Below are 13923 nucleotides of genomic sequence, written 5' to 3'. Positions count from 1 at the left end.
AAAAAATAATCATGCTGAGATGTTTGGATTACAACCCTGAAAGTAACCCAAAATACAAAAAAGAAGCTGCAAAAGCAAACTACCAAGACTCTTTCCTTGTGGGGAGAGGAGTTGTTTCCCAGTTGTTGAGCATGGTGTCTGGGCCAATTAGTTGCATATCAGCACAACTAGTGCCTTCACCCGCCTGGATCATATTCACTTAAGAAAACATCTGGCTGAGGCCATGGCAAATTTTATCAATGTTTGAATGCGCCGAGGAATTTTGACCCTCTTTGAGTCATGGCTTGACAAAAGTGTTGAAAATGTGAGGGATAGGTTGCTGCAAGACCCACCCATGCTTTTTGCAATGCTTGGCTTTGTCTTCGTCTTCTTGTGTTGGCCTGAAGCCTAAACCAAAAGTACCCTTGTTACTGAACGGAGAAATGGGTTCCGAAATTCCTTGCAATGATGCCCCTAAGCCTTTTCCTGGCTCATAACCTTGTTTCGTCATAAGTGCAACTACCATTACAGATGTGGTAGAGAGATGAGGATGCAGAATGGGCTTTCCTTCCTTAACATGGTCCATAACAACTACTTCGAAAGCCTGATAGACAATGGACTCGCACCTTCCTTGGCCTCAATACACATGATTAACGGGTCTTTGTAAATGGATGACTCGTCTTCTTCGTGAACAATAATTTCTTTCCTGTCGTGTTCAAATTTGAGCATCTAATGCAAGGTCGATGGCACAGCTCGGGCCGTATGGATCCATGGCCTTCCAAGAAGAAAGTTATAAGAAGTTTCCATGTCCACTACTTGGAAGACAATTTCAAAATCAACATGCCCAATCATCATGGTGAGGTTGATCTCCCCAATGGTATCTCTCGCTGAGCCATCAAATGCCCGGATGCGAACATTTTTGGGTCCAATTCTGTCTGTATTGATCTTCATGCTTTGCAAGGTAGAGAGAGGTCATACATCTACACTCGAGCCTCCATCAACCATGACTTGCTTTACATAATGCCCCTCACATTTGACAATCAGGTGCAGAGCCCTATTGTACCCGGCTCCATCCTCGGGAAGCTCATCATCAGTAAAGGAGATTCTATTCACCTCAAAAAATCTGTTGGCCATCTTCTCTAACTGATTCACGGTGGTCTTCCACCTACTTTTTAATTTCACACTTCTACATTTTCTATTTTTTATTCCCATCTGAAATTTAACAAATATTTAATTTTTTTTCGGTTTTTTAATTTATTTTTTAAAAATAAAGATAAAAATAAAAATAAAAATAATATTAATATTAATAATTGACCTTTTAAATTATTTTTAATTTTTACCCTATATATAAAAAAAAGTGCAACAAAGCTAAAAAATATAAATTAAATTTCTAAAAAGATTTACACAGTATAAGGTGATAAAAATTCAAATATAGTCAAAAATTAGATGCTCACAAGGAGAATATAAATAACTCTGATGGAGACTCTGCAGGCTGCGGATCATAACATGGAATACAGCTCACGGTGAAGTCCCCGCAATAGCCACGCCTTTGTGCCCAAAAGGCTACTAAACATATATGTACCTGCACAATAAGTGCAGCAAGTGTAGCATGAGTACGTAAATCAACGCGTGCCCAGTAAGTATCTAGCCTAACCCAGAGAAGTAGTGGCGAGGGGTCGACATCGACATTTACTAGTGGTCCAATAAGACAGATACAGGAGAAGTAAACAGATGTGAGTCAGAGTAAATAAATGAAATAACAAGTGTAAATACGTGGTACAATCCTCCTCTTAGCAATAACTCAAGCTCTCAGCTAGTAGTTACCTCCTCAATCAGAGTATATATATAATAGACCTCACCAGATAGGTCATCACAATTCAAATAAGAAAAACTCACAGATATACTGGCTTCTTGCCAATTATTACGCACGATTTCATAAGAGTATTTTATAGAAATGCCGAGGCCTACGACCCGATCCATCATAACATTGCCAAACCATAGATCTATTTTTATTTTCGAGGCGAATGGCCCGCTCCCATGAGAGTGTGATACATAGTCCTGCCGAGGCGAATGACCCGATCCTATTAGAATAAAAAAGATTTAAAGGGTCCTTGACCCCACTCACGAATAGGCGTGTGAGTTATAAATTTTAAGGGAAACCTTTCGATGAGAACGCATAACGCGGGAGAATTTCGTAATAGGAGTACAATTATTTTGCGGCTAGTCGTGAAGCCCCTCGAATCTCTACAATAGCAAGTCTAGTCTCAAGTTGCAACATAAAATAAAAGAATTTTATAGGCAAGAGACAACTCAAATACTACAGTTATAGCATGGCGGGAACCTAAGTCTACCCGGACATAACATGAATCTAGCTACGTACGGACTCTCATCACCTTGTGTGTACGTAGCCCCTGCAACAAGTAGCACATAACAAATACATCACCTAGGGGTAGTTTCCCCCTTACAGAGTTAGACATGAGACTTACCTCGCTCCGAAGTTCCATAACCGGCTCCAACACCACTCTAACACCTCAAACCGATGTCCGTCGCTCCGAAAGTAGTCAGACAATGTGCAAATCCATAAATATATACTGTATTACCCATAATTAATCAATTCATAACAATCCCCAACTCCGCCCTAAAAGTCAATAAAGCTAACCCTCGGGTCCACATGCCCGGATTACGAAATTTTTGAAGATAAACTTTACCCATAACAATACGAACCCAAATATATGATTTATTCCAATTTTCATGTCCAATTTCGTGGTCAAATTCCAAAAATACCAAATTCTAGGTTTTCTACCAAAATCCCACATTTTTACAAATTTTCATGTTTAAATCCCTATAGAATCCATGTATTTAACTTGCAATAGGTGGGAATAACTTACCTTTCCATAGATGATGAAAATGTCCCCTCCAAGAGCTCCAAATATCGCCCAACCAAATGAAAAAGAAAGAAAATGGGCCAAATCTGGTTCTTAAAACAACACTGCCCAGCGACCTTTGGCACCTGCGGTCCTCAAGTCACTTTTGCGACAGCCGCTTTTGCGGATTCAATCTCGCACCTGGGAAAACCCAGGCCAGGTTGCCTACCGCAACTGCGGCTCCTCCAGTGTTTCTGCGCCCTCGCTTCTGCGGCTCCTCATGCCCAGGTGCGGTTCCGCTTCCGCGGAACTCGACCGCATCTGCGGTCCCAGCCTCCCCTAACAAATCCTCTTTTGCGCTCAAGGACACCGCATTTGCGCCATTGCAAAAGCGGAAATGAACTCGCACTTGCAGCCACTGCCCAGACCTGCTTCTGCGACCCTCTTGGCCGCTTCTGCGGCTCCGTACCTGCAGCCAAAACCTCGCAGGTGTGGTTACACTAGATGTGCTACCACTAGAAAATGCATAAGGCTAAATTCTCACTCTAATTCAATCCGAATCAAACCCGAGGACTCCAGGACCCCATCCAAACACACCAGTGCATCCTAAAACATGACACAGACTTAGTCGAAGCCTCAAATCACGCCAAAAAACATCAAAACTACGGATCGACAATCAAAACCCTTCTTTAAACTTTCAAACCTTTAAACTTCGACAAACGCGTCCGAACCATATCAAAATATTCCGGAATGACGTCAAACTTTATGTGCAAGTCACAAATCATGATATGAACCTATTCCATGGCTCAGAACTTCAAACGGACATCGCTAACACCAAAATTCATTTCAAATCAAACTTAAGAATTTATTAAACTTCCAAAATGCCAACCTTCCATAATATGCACCGAAATGCTCCCGGACTACCTGGTACTCAACTCGAATATACGCCCAAGTCTGAAATGATTATACGAACCTATTGGAACCTTCAAATCCCGATTCCGAAATCGTTTACTCAAAAGTCAAAGCTTAGTCAATTTTTCCAACTTAAAGCTTACGAAATTAGAATTTTCTTTCCACATCAACTCTGAACTTCCCGAAATTTCAATTGCGACCATACGTACAAGTCATAATACCTGAAGTGAAGCTATTCAAGGACTCAAACCGCCGAACGACGCGCTAGAGCTCAATACGACCGGTCGGGTCGTTACATTCTCCACCACTTAAACATACGTTCTTCCTCGAACGTGCTAAGAACAGCTCTGGAGTTGTCCAAAATCACGGTGCAACACCTTGCGCACCTACCCGTGCCACCACAACCCAGTTGGGTACATTAGCTTGAGCCGAACTAAAGGTCCTCCCTTTTATTTAGTTAATAATCCTTAGAACCAAATTCCAACTTGCGAATTTCTTTATAAGACCTGATTCTAACATACAAACACAATATAAATCTCCACATGCTGAATTCACACATAATCATGCACCCATACTAACATCACACAATGCACCGCATAACTCATTTGCCCAAGGCAACCTCCTCTAAACACAACAACTGCAATTTCACTGACCCGCCGCCCGAAGCATACCTCATAACACATATAAGCTCAGTTCTAACTCTCGCAATATAGCCGTGATGGGAGAGATGTGTAGAAACTAATAACCGCCTGCCGAATCAACAAATCACGGAATCTCTCCTCATGACAGGATCATTACCTCATTCAGACTGAATAACGATCGTTTCTCTTTAATGTACCTTATATAAATCTGATTGCACTGATCCTAGGTCCAATAACCTCGTCTCACCCAGTATAAGCTGCTCAGGTAATAAGCCATCTCATACACTGCCAAAAATCTGATATGACACCCATAATGCGCCAATAAGCTACAAACTCGAATGTGATACATAAGAAAGAATGAACTCTGGAAAGGAACTATTCAGCCCGTGTAACGAATAAGACAGTCGAACAGACGCTATGAACCCTTCTTAAGGAATGAGAAACAAAATATACAAGAATAGATATAGGGAACCGCACTCAACATCTCACTGTTGCGGCGTGCAACCCGATCCACACATGATACCTTTGTGGCATGCAACCCGATCCATACATGATACCGTTATCCAAATAACGCACCCATTGCGGCGTGCCACCCGATCCATACATAACAATAAATAAGGAAATGCCTATCAAGCCATAATGCTTATACCTGCAAAATAACAAATATCGACCACAAGCACGCCTAGTGTGAAAATATCACCCTGGGGAGACGGATAGCGCCATACGCTACAAAACCTAAGCACAACTAAGGGGCGATAAATGACCTGCATCTTGAGAGCCATCTTTCTCATATAATACTACAAGCTACACATGACCTCAACACATGTGCGAATAATCAAGCCGTCTCAATCCGGAACAACTCCCACAGTTCACAACCAAAGGAATTGAGAGCCTTCCAGGCATAAACTCTCACATTAACGATAGTACCATAATCTCCATGCTTGGTTTCAATCTTTTACAATCAAGTGACTAACATATCACACTTATATAGATTTTTCCGTAGGATACTCTCCCACGACCCTTCGCACTAGGTAGCAGAGTCTGCACATCCATACCACCAACCATTCTAATTCTGTAAAGCAAATCAATAATTCCCAAATCAATTCACCAAGCCTCTTACACAGAATGTCGTTCTCAGGTGACATGAAAGAAGTGCCAGCTTACTTTGAACATCTGAATCCTTGCCTGCTCATCCGAGCTAGAGACAATCTTATCAACACCGAACCGCAACCTTGATCCTCAACTTTCAAATTCCCATACCGCTCACTGCACCTATCATGTTGCTACACGATAATACATGAATTCATTATAACCCTTGAACTACAAGTAGAATAAACACTTCATTGGCTAGAAACCTTTAACGTAACTCCTTTCAAAAGAACCATTGCAACACATAACTGAATTCCCACGACCGCAGAAAATACAAACCTCAAGTCGTGATCTATACCTCCATGACTCCCCCGGAATCCATTTACACAATAAGACTATTTGAATCAAATACCTCTCAAATCAATCAAGTTGTGGTCACTGTCAAGCCAGCGCGTACAACTACAAACCACATGTATAACTTCACACGCTAAAGGAACTGATCTTTGCCACAATCATGCTGAATCAACCGTTACTAACCAACCCAAATTCTTCCAATTTACTCTTGACTTGCCTTAGAAATGATAATAGCTCCGTTCAAAAACGTAACGAACCAAATCCGCACTCATCTAGAGTGACCCGCATCATGAGACCGCATCATCTCAATACTCATGAACCATCTCACAATCTCCTTATGCGCACAATACAATCTCCAACTAGTACTCCCATTCTGCAAGACCATCCACGAATCCGAAGCAATTAGACAGGACAATATAATAACTCTGAAGGAGACTCTGTTGGATGCAGATCGTAATATAGAATGCAGCTCACCTATGTCCCCACAAAGCCTCTAGACATATATGTACATGCACAATAAAATGTGCAGCAAGTGTAGTATGAGTACGTGAACAACGTGTACCCAGTAAGTATCAAGCCTAATCTCGAAGTGGTAGAGACGAGATGCCCGACTTTGACACTCACTATGGGTCAATAGTAATAAATGGAATAAATGATACTTTTCAAATTAGAATGATTCACAAAATTTACAAAAATTATTTAGCTAGCAGAAATAATTAAATTCCTTCACATGCAACAATTCTCAATATATTAATTAAATTCCTTCAATTCAAATAAATTTTCAAATTTATCAATTAGTCATATTTACAGGAATAACAATTAATTCCTTAACAAGCAAGAATAATAATTCATTAAACTCCAAGGATTCTCCAATTTATCAGTTAGCTACGCAAGCTGAAATAAACTATTAAGGTATCGTGTAATTATTATTATTAAGCACGATTTCTGTTGAGGTCGTTCGGCCCGATCCAGAGTGTCGTGTACACTGCCGAGGGACGTGCTCCACGATCCATAGATGCATCTATCCTGCCGAGGCGTTCGGCCCGCTCCACAAGAAAGGAGGACATTTTCTTATGTACCTCCGGAATGAGAGTATATAAATTCAGGAGGAAGAACAATTTCTCTTTACAATTAATCAATTTAAACAGAAATTCAAGCATATGAGATTTTCATCTTTTAATATTTTTATCTAACAATTCACAACATATATATAAATATATCAAATAATTTAATTAAGTAACGGCTACCATTTACACAAGTAATTCATGCTTTTGAGTCCTAAACTACCCGTACTTTAGTATTAATAGTAGCTACATACGGACTCTCGTCACCTTGTGCATACGTAGCTCACCCCCCCTCCCCCCCAATTAAACCAATTATTCAATTTAATCACCTATGAGGTAATTTCCCCCTCACAAGATTAGACAAGAGACTTACCTCGTCTTGCTTCAATTTAATCCACTAGTAGGCCTTTTCCTCGATTATCCAACTTTGATTGGCTCTAATCGAACCAAAAATAATTCGATACAATTACTAAAATTTATAGGAATCAATTATATAAGGAAATACTACATTTTCAATAAAAATCCCGAAATTAATTAAAAATTCGTCCGTGGGGCCCACATCTCAAAATCCGGTGAAAGTTATGAAATTTGACAACCCATTCAATTACGAGTCCACCCATACCAGTTTCACTCAAATCCGACTCCGAATCGATACCGAAATCTCAAAAATTCGTTTCTAAAAAATTTCTAAAATTTCAATCTCAAAACACTAATTAAACGGTGAAAACAATTATATATTTGTGTATATATACCAAATCCAAGTTACAATCACTTACCCTAATGTCTTTCCTTGAAAATCTATCAAAAATCACCTCTGCTCAAGCTCCAATTTGTTAAAAATGGCGAATGGGACGAATGCCCTCTTTTTTTAAAACTGCCCAGACAGCCTTCGGAACTGGTCCTCGAACTGGGCCTCGATCGTGGCTTCTATCACAGGATCGATCCTGGACCTCGGTCATGGCCTCGATCATGGCATCGAGGCTGGGCCTTCGATCAGGGCATCGAGAATGTGCCTTCGATCAGGGCATCGAGCATGTGCCTCCGATCAGGGCATCGAGCATGGGCCTTCGATTAGGGCATCGAGCATGGGTCTCGATCATAGCCCTCGAGCCTTACCTTCGATTATGTCCTCGAGCTGGACCTTCGATCGTGGTTTCGATCTCAACCTAGAGCTTGAGCCTCGTCAACCCTGGGCTCGATAGCTGGGCTCGATATATTGGCTTGATCACAACCTAGAATATCCAACAGAAGAGGAAATATTGCAGCAGCTTTTAAGTCCAACTTTTTAATCCGTTAACCATCCGAAACTCACCCGAGGCCCTCGAGGCCTCAACCAAATATACCAACAAGTCTTAAAATATAATACGAACTTATTTGAAACCTCAAATCACCTAAAACGACGCTAAAACCATGAATTACGCTCCAATTCAAGCTTAATGAAACTTAGAATTTCCAACTTCTACATTCGATATCGAAACCTATCAAATCAACTCCGATTGATCTCAAATTTTGCACACAAGCCATAAATGACATAACGGAGCTATAAAAATTTTTGGAATTGGATTCCGACTCCGATATCCAAAAGTCAACTCCCCGGTCAAACTTGCAAACCTAAATTCTTATTTTTAGCCATTTCAGGCCTAATTTTACTACGGACTTCCAAATAAAATTCTGATCGCGCTCCTAAGTCCAAAATCACCATATGGAGCTATTGGAATCATCAAAATTCTATTCCAGGGTCGTTTGCACATAATTCGACATCCAGTCACTATTTGAACTTAAATTTTTAATTTTTCATCAAAATTTCATATCTCGGGCTAGGGACCTCAGAATTTGATTCCGGGCATACACCCAAGTCCCAAATCACGATACGGACCTATCGAAACTGTCAAAACACTGATCTGAATCTGTTTGCTCAAAATATTGACCAAAGTCAAACTTGGCCTTTTAAAGCCAACTTAAGGAACCAAGTGTTCCGATTTCAACCCAAACACTTTCAAATCCCCAACCAATCATCCCCGCAAGTCATAAATCATTAAAAGAACATACGGAAAGTTTTATTTAGGGGAATGGGGTTCTAAAAGTCAAAACGACCGATTGGGTCGTTACATTCTCTCCCACTTGAATATACGTTCGTCCTCGAACGTGCTAAGGAGTGTTCCGGAGTTATCCAAAATCACTATTTAACACCTCTTGCACCTACACGTGCTACCACACCCAGTTGAGCACATTAACTCGAGCCAATTTGAAAATTCTCCCCTTTATTAGGCAAATAAGCCTTAGAGCCCAATTCTAACATCCAGAATTCTCCACCATGCATGTTTCCAACCTATGAACGTCGTATCAATCACTACACAATGCACCAATACAAGATTGCATACCTTTGTTGAATTTAGACCATACACCTCATCATTCACATGACTATAATAACATCCTCCGATAATAATAACCAAAATTCCACGAATCTGATGTTCACAACACACCTCATAATACATATAAGTCCTGTTCCAACTCTTGAAATGCTTCCACGATGGAAGAAATGTGTAGAAATTCATAACCAACTGCCGAGTCAACAATTATTGAGTTTCTCCTTCTGACAAGAACAATTGCCTCATTATAACCAGATAATGGTATTCGCTCTTTATAATACTTTATATAACCCGATCGCACTGATCCCTGATCCAATATTTTTGTCTCCCCCAGCATGATCTACTCAAGCAATAAGCCACCTCAGACACGGCAAAAAGCCTCATATGACGCCACAATGAGCTAATAAGCTACAGACTCGATTGCGATACATAAGGAAAACGAACTCTGGGAAGGATTTCTCAACCCACGTGACTAATTAGACAACTGAAATGGTGTCATGAACCTTCCTCAAAGAAATTAGGACACAAACACAAAAAAATAGAATATAGGGGCCTGTACTCAACATCACATTGTTGCGGCGTGCAACTCGATCCAAACAACATACCCGTGACGGCGAGCCACCCGATCCGAACAAAAGGAATCTGTAAGAAAATACTTACCAAGCTAGAATGCTCATCACAAAAAAAATATTCGAATACCGGACACAAGCATGCTAAGTGCATAATACCATCCCTGGAAGGACCGACAACGCCATACGCTACAAAACTCAAGCACAACTAAGGTGCGATATATGATCTGAATCTCGAGAGCCATCCTGCTCACATAACACCATCGCTACGCGGAACCTCAACACATAAGAAATTTATCAAGCCGTTTCATAACTCACACGGCACAATATAGTATTACATGAAATAATCAACGACGAAACGATATCGAACGTCCGAATACTCCTCCATATAGAGCTTTTATGCAGAAATGAACATATCCAGCCTGATATAGAGCTCGTATTCATATTTAAATCCATCCACAGACCTCAATCCGATTCTGATCACATCGTACTAGGCTAATAACCTTTCAAGGATCCATAATAACCCTTTTTTCCCATAACACACAAGAATAGCCATCATAATCGGAACAAACTTCCACAGTCTACAACCAAATGAACCGAGCGCCCTCCAGGCATAAATTCTCGAATCAGCGATATTACCACAATCTTTATACTTGGTTTCAATCTTCACTCAATCAAGTGACTACATGTTACTCTTACACAATCTTTCCGTGAGACACGCTCCCACGACCTTCCGCACCAGGTAACAAGTCTGCACATCCATGCTACCGGTTACACTAATGCTGTAAAGCATATCAAGAATCCACAAATCAATACACAAGGTCTCTTACACCTGATATCGACCTTAGATGATGCCAAAAATAATACCATCTTACTTTAAACATCTAAATCCCTTTCCTGCTCATCCGAGCTCATGACATCCTTGTCGACACCGAACTGAAATCTTAAATCCTCAACTTTTGAATCTCATGCTACTTAGTGCACTTAACCACGCCAATGCACAGGAGTACAAGAATTCCATCATAACTCCCGAACCACAAATAGGGTAAACATTTCATCATATAGAAACCTTCTCCTAAACTCATTTCAAGAGAACCATTGCAACACGTGACTGAATTCCCATATCCGTAGAAACTACCGGCCTCAAGCAGTGGTCTAAACCACCATAACTCTTCTAGGATCCCTCTACATATAACATGTCATAATTCTTGAATTCCTCTAAATAAAATTAATTACGGCGGCCGTCAAGCCTCGCACGTACCGCCACAAAACACATGCATAATTCAATGCGCTGAAGGAACTGATCATTGCCACCATCGTGCCGATTCAACCATTGTTAGTCGATCCATCTTTTCTCAATTTACTCTCAACTTGCCTTAGAAATAATAATAGCTCCATTCATTACATCACGAACTCAAATTCGCACTCATCCTAAGTGACCTTATTTCACGAGACTACGCTATTTCAAAACCCACTAATTATCTCATATCCCTTCTTTTGCGCACTTTTTACATCTTTAAATGGTACACCCATTCTGATACTTCTTTTATGAATCCGAAGTTATTTTCTTCCATTTCTCTAATGCTACACCACAACCTGAAGATAACGCAGAGTACTCCAAGCCCCGTTTCATAATCTGCTGCAAAAGCTCGATACTCAACCATACTATAGACTCGAGATCCTTAGACACCACATTTTTAAATTTTTGAATCCACTAGGACCGTTATTGAGAGTCACTTGCTCTGACTTGTTCCCAAACATGATCAATTCCAAGGCCCTGCTAGCACATGGACACTTTATCAAGGAAACATCCGACTGTTTCACTTTCTTGTGCATTACATCTACACGAAGCATAAACTCCGAGTCTTCCAAAAACCTGAATATGAATTAATAATGCCAAAAATGGCATACATTCCCCAAATCCTTTGCTCAAATTACCACCAATGTTTTCTTTCCTTAGTTATAATGAACCACCAATACACCGATAACCAGAAACCGCACAAGTTGACACTACGCAATCCAATCATAGACGGTGGGCTCTCCCACTTAGCTTGAAGCTACAATTATAAAATTTTGGAATCCACCGAGATTCTTTCTTTATCATTGACATGATCCTGCACACGTAACTTGCCAAATTTCTCGAAATCTTTCTATTAACCTTTAGTAAACACTCTGAACCACTAGCCACATTTTACATATTAAATCTCTTACCGGGTAGCCAGTAGAATTCTTCGCAGAAGCTTCGTCAATACCACGCAACTGCTAACCTGCTCACAGGAGATAACCCACCTGTGGAAATTATATGCCGACATATTCCAACACCGCTGCACTGGGTGCAAATACTATGAAATCAGTAGATCATCCTGAGTCCAAGCTCATTCACCAGCTGCATCAGTCCGTTCACTCCTCATGGACATCAGCTAAAGGTGCGACAATACATTCCAATTCAAAGTCATGTTGTATCCTTCTTCATATCAAGCAACTCTCTCTTTTAAGCAACTACTCGACTTCTGTTTTCTTACACATGGCCTTCTAGGAACTTAACCACCACAAGACACCTTCCACATGTCCTTCCTCATCCTTCGCTGCCCAGTTGTTGCCGTACTAAAAATCCATCTCTGTAGCACTTGAACCAATAGCTCATTACCAACTTTAAACCTGAATACTAGGAACACTGCTTCGATCCTGAATCACTGCACACCGCGATCTCTAATGACTGCTTCCCCTATACCAATTCCTAACACCCCGTCGTGAAGGCGAGTTGAAGAAAACCATAACACCGGCGAACCTTAATGCATTTTTACAAGGCGATGACACCACATAAAAATTGAGAACTCTACCACACTCGAAAATATCAAGCTTCGTTACTCCATTAATCCACAAACCTGAACATTCATAGTCCGATTGTCTTTTTTCCGCTGGAATAAAAACATGAAACCTCTGAATTATGTACTAAGAAAACCTTCTATCAAGTCGTTTACTGCCCTGACACATAGACGGGCATTTTACCATCTCATAAACACTGTGCGATAACAACGCATGAATTGTCATAACAATCAATGTCAAATCTCAAAACCATAGGTAGTACTGATACATAATTTGAAACGATAGAGCGACCTTCCGCAAGGCAACGGCAATAGCCTAATTAATTACACAAGGAGAAGCATCTCGCACTACATCTGTAGTACCATTAAACATTTTCTCGATCCCCAATTTATAACAAGCGCTTCACGTCGTATAAGATTGAATAGGAAGGAAATATAGGCATAAGCCTCAAATGAATCGAATCGCATGATGAGGAATCAAAAAGGGAAGTATTCCTAACAGCCCTGTAGCCTCTCAAAGATAAGCACAAACGTCTCTGTACCGATCCGCAAAACTCTACTAGACTCGCTCATGACTCGTAAGACCTAAGTGAACCTAGTGCTTTGATACCATCTTGTCACGACCCAAAAATCCATTTAAGGTCGTGATGGCGCCAGAGACTGCTGTCAGGCAAGCCAACACTATATAGTTAATTAAATCATCTTTTAGTATGTTTTGAAATCAAAATTTCTTTAATGAAACAGAAAATATAGAACTCATATAAATATTTTTAGCAACTAAATTTCTAAACAATTCACAACCATTCCCAAAACCCGGTGTCACAAGTGCATGAGCATTTACTAGGGAATTAAAAATAAAATACTACATCTGTCTAGAATACAAATTAAACAGAAAAAACATAATAACCCTGAAGGAGACTCTGTTGGCTGCGGATCGTAATACAGAATGCAGCTCACATATGCCCCCACAATTATTAACCACACATCTGCGCTCACAAGGCCACTAGACATATATGTACATGCATAATAAAATATGCAGCAAGTGCAGTATGAGTACGAAAACAACATGTACCCAGTAAGTATCAAGCCTAATCTCGAAGAGGTAGAGACGAGATGGCCGACTTTGACACTCACTATGGGTCAATAATATTAAATAACCATGAAATAGAAATATTTATATCAACGTGATTCACAAAGTTAACAATAATCTTATTGACTAGTAGAAATAATTAAATTCCTTCAAATACAATAATTCTC

The sequence above is a fragment of the Nicotiana tabacum genome, chromosome 21, assembly GCF_000715075.1.
Source record: "Nicotiana tabacum cultivar K326 chromosome 21, ASM71507v2, whole genome shotgun sequence".
NCBI lineage: Eukaryota > Viridiplantae > Streptophyta > Magnoliopsida > Solanales > Solanaceae > Nicotiana > Nicotiana tabacum.
This window is presented reverse-complemented; position numbering follows the sequence as displayed.